Here is a 4,599-nt window from a genome sequence, read left to right as displayed (position 1 = left end):
ACTACTACTACTACTACTACTACTACTACTACTACTACTACTACTACTACTACTACTACTACTACTACTACTACTACTACTACTACTACTACTACTACTACTACTACTACTACTACTACTACTACTACTACTACTACTACTACTACTACTACTACTACTACTACTACTACTACTACTACTACTACTACTACTACTACTACTACTACTACTACTACTGCTACTACTACTATTACTTTTTTCAATGACCATCCTCGTGGAACTATGTGGTGAAAGCAGTCAGGGTCTGTCTCCCTCAAACATAGTTCATTGGGCCCTCTCTTCAATGATTGTGGTCGACTACCCTTTAGTATTTCATTTATTTATTTATTTTTAATAATGCCTAGTACAAAACTTCATTTATCCTACTGTCAACCACCGTCTGCTCAAAATCTAGGTTTTGTATATGTGTTGATTTGGGCGGTAGAGACCTGGTACCTCTCAGGCATAGGAGGGCTGGTCTTAGGAGTGAGAATGACAGTCTACATCTCATCCATGAAACAATGCTGCTTTTTGGTTGTTGTTTCTTTTCAGCCATTACCTCAGCCAGCCGAGCGTAGAATGCCTTTCCTCTAGGACCCATCCCACCTGAAGTCGTAAAGATTATAAGAGTGAATGAGCCCTGGTCTACATTCTGTATGCGCTCTTCGTACATCCTGATCTTCTCATACTCGTTCCGGGAGTGGGATGCCTCAATAGTTAGGTTGCTGTAACAGGGGGCCATCGGATCAAATATTCGCATGTCAAAGAAAGCCAATTGTCCCCGTGTCCAGAAACCTCTTGCGCTGACATCCACTCTTGCTTCATCTGATGTGTTGGACGTGCGGTGTCTGAAGTTCTCCCCTCCTAGTGGGAGTAATGTTGATTCGATAGTCACATCCTTGCACACCTCCTGAAGCATTTGGGCAGTGAGATCTCTTACCTCATCGTGTCGCATGCAAATGAATCCACCCTGCTTGCATATCATCGCATGGTCTGGAGTAAACTGTACACCACAGGAGCATCTGTTAGGCAGCCCTCCCAATGGCCATCCATACCTCAGGGCAATGGCATCCGTGAATTCTCTTTTGTTTAAGGTGAATCCCTTTGCCCTGATTGGTAGTGCTGTCAGCCAATTGGACGCCCCAACTTCCTGCGCCATTGTTATCTTTCTTTTTGTATACTACTACTACCACCACCACCCCTACTACTACTAATAATATCACCACCTCCACCGCCGCTGCCACTACTACTACTACTGCTGCTGCTGCTACTACCACTACCACTACTACCACTACTGCTGCTACTGCTGCTACTACCACTACTACTACTACTACTACTACTACTACTACTACTACTACTACTACTACTACTACTACTACTACTACTACTACTACTACTACTACTACTACTACTTTTTTTTTTTTTTTTTTTTTTTTTTTTTTTTAGACCTCCATCCTCGTGGAATTTTGTGGTGAAAACAGTCAGAAACTGTCTCCCACAAACAGAGTTTATTGGCCCTTCTCTCGCCAATGACTGTGGTGGACGACCTTTTCATATGTATTTTGATGAAGCCTAATACAGAAGTTAATTTATTCTACTATCTAATAGATTCTGCTCAAAATCGAGGTTTTGTACATGTGCTGATTTGGGCGGTGGGCACCTAGTACCTCTTAGGCATAGGAGGGCTGATCATAAAAGTGAGAATGACAGTCTACGTCTCCTCCACGATACAATGCTTCTTAATGGTTGTTGTTTCTTTTACGTCATCACCTCTGCCAGACGAGCGTAGAATACCTTTGCCCTAGGACCAACCCCACCTGAAGTCGTAAAAGTTATAGGAGTGAATGAGCCCCGGTACACGTTTTGTATACGCTCTTCGTACATCCTGATTTTATAATTCTTGTTCCGGGAGTGGGACACCTCAATAGTAATGTTATTGTAACAGGGGGCCATTGGATCAAATATTCGCATGTCAAAGAAAGCAAATTGTTTCAGTGTTCAGAAACCTCTTACGCTGACATCCACTTGTGCTTCATCTGAGTTGTTGGACGTACGGTGCCTGAAGTTCTCCTCTCCCAGTGGGAGTAATGTTGGTTCGATGGTCACATTTTTGCATACCATCCAAAGCATTTGGGCAGTGAGGTCCCTTACCTCGTCATATCTCATGCAGATAAATCCACCCTACTTGCATATCACCGCATGGTTTGGACTACATTGTGCACCACAGGAACTTTTGTTATACAGCCTTTCCAATGGCCATCCGTAGATAAATGCAATGGCATTCGTGAATTTTATTTTATTTTGGTTGAATTCCTTTGCCCTGATTGGTAGTGCTGTCAGCCAATTGGACGCCCCATCTTCCTGTGCCATTGCTTTCTTTTCATACGATTCGATAGCTGATTTAAAAGAAAACGAAGCTCCTACTTCTGCCTCTCTTTCCTTCCCTTTGATATGTTTCTTCCGATTTCTCTGGTTTCCTCCATGTTAGTCTCCTTCTGTTGATCTTGTGACACGATGCTGTTTGTCTGGGAGGACATGAGTTTCATGGAGTTTCGGTGTTCTATGTCAGCAAGGTTTAGCGGGTTGGAGATGCCTAACCCTTCCATTCTTGGTGGAAGTTCAATAAGTATTCTTTCTCCCTCATTTATCATCCGTCCGCTAGTGGTAGAACTAGCTCGTTTCTGATAGTTTCTTCAAGAGGATTTAGTTGATTGGTGATGTTTAGTACCGTCTTTAAAATTTAATTTTACTTATGTTTAACACTATATGTGAATGCGGCATATGCCGCCAGCGGTTCAGTCTTTTCAAAGTTGGCTAGTAGTCTAACTTTCGCCACCCATTCGTTAACTTTGTTTTCGATATATTGCTTTTTAAATTATTCAGAGCTGATTACAGCACTGAGATATCTTTCTCCCTCTTTATTTACCTTCGCTTCATCATAATTAAAGAGGTTTTTGGCATTGTCAGAGTAGTCTGGGTTCACTATGTGCCAGCACCAGTTCCCACCACTTTTTTAAGTCTGCTACTTCCTCTGCCTCCGTTGAATCATCTGCATATGCTACCTATTTAACCCTGGTGTCATCATATTATATTCTTTGCTGCAGGCGCGTACATTGCCATGGCCACCGAGTCTCCCTGAGTGGTGCCTTCCGAATATTTGATGATCTTCACTTTCGTCTCTTTCTTCTCAACTCAGTTGGTGACAAATAGCTTTGCTGGTTCTCTGTAGGTATTCTCCACGTATTTAGCCAAACGTGGGCACTTGATTTTGATGTTGTGTATAGTAGCCTCTCTATGTTGTTGGAGGCGTTGGATACATTGGCTAATAAGAGTGCTTCGCAGTCCGGTTCCTCAAATATTTTCCTCTTGGCCTGAATTGCCGCCTCGCAATCTCCCTGTTGCCCCGCGCACACCTGAAGGCTGCCAGCCGCTTCTCGCACCTCGTCCTTTGCGATATCCATGATGGCTTTCCCTATTATTATTCTCAAAACCTCACCTATACCAATTGAACGACAGCCAGGCTTCTTATCCAGCGGGATAAGTCTGCACGCTGTGTATACCTCAAGGTCCTCAGTCGTCATTTCCTCGCCAATCCAGCGATGGCCTCCTGCAGTTCCCCCGCTGCCGTTCCAAATAGGCTGGTGTTGAAGAGAAATTTCCATCCAGATGCATCTAAGCCCTATGGTCCCCCTACTCCTGGTTTGTGTAGAGCAAGGTTCCAGATTCTTTCTCTCGTGATGTTCTCAAATACCACCTCGAGGAGTGGGAGGGTTTAGTGTACGGGTTTGCTGGTCATGCTGTTGGATGCTTTCCTTTTAGGCTCTTCAACGTTCTCTCATTTAGGGATAGAACTCATGGGTCTTTATTCTCCCCTGCAAGGGACCTCATGGTAGCCGCAACCTTTCCCCCCTTCAACCTTTCCCCCCCTCAACCTTTCCCCGGCTCTACCCTCTGGTCTTTTCTTTCTGTCGGTGGCATTGTGGAGTCTACCTTGAACGTCCTCTGCTTCCCTCACCAGTTGCTCCACTTCTTCCTTCTTCCACTATTCCATCCTCGGCTGCAATGCCTGGACATTCTCCCAGTGTTTTGCTTTTCTGTGAGTCCTCTGATGTGTAAGGCGTGGAAAGATAGCCGCCAGCGTTTAGAAAGCCTGCGGGGCTTAGGGAGGTGAGTTCTTAGTAGAAAGGTAATTTTTTCTATTAGGACTCAGATTTTGATACATTTAGACGGGAGGAAGAGGTCCCTTGGGGAGAAGGCAAGTATCCTGCAGTAGGCATCGTCCAGCCACTCAACCATGGGCTGTTGCCACCTCTGCCAGAGCCTGCCCTTCTCCCTCCCACCCTGCTGCTCTTGATAACGTGGGCTTTCGTCCTCCAACCAATAATTCGTGGGATTACTTCCCTCGCCTGAGTCTCACTCACTACACTACTACCCACGTTCATATTCATCACTTCCCTCTTACCCTCCACAGTTTCCCATCTTCTAGTTGACCACTCCTCATTTCCGGAGGTTGTTGCTCCCCCAAATTTCTTTATTCCCCTCCTCTTCTACAGTTTATGCACTTTCTTCCACTTTTGACGC

This window comes from Oratosquilla oratoria, chromosome 20 (assembly GCF_046742065.1).
Source record: "Oratosquilla oratoria isolate Oo_2021 chromosome 20, ASM4674206v1, whole genome shotgun sequence".
NCBI lineage: Eukaryota > Metazoa > Arthropoda > Malacostraca > Stomatopoda > Squillidae > Oratosquilla > Oratosquilla oratoria.
The sequence above is the reverse complement of the archived record's forward strand: the minus strand, read 5'-3'. Positions refer to the sequence as shown.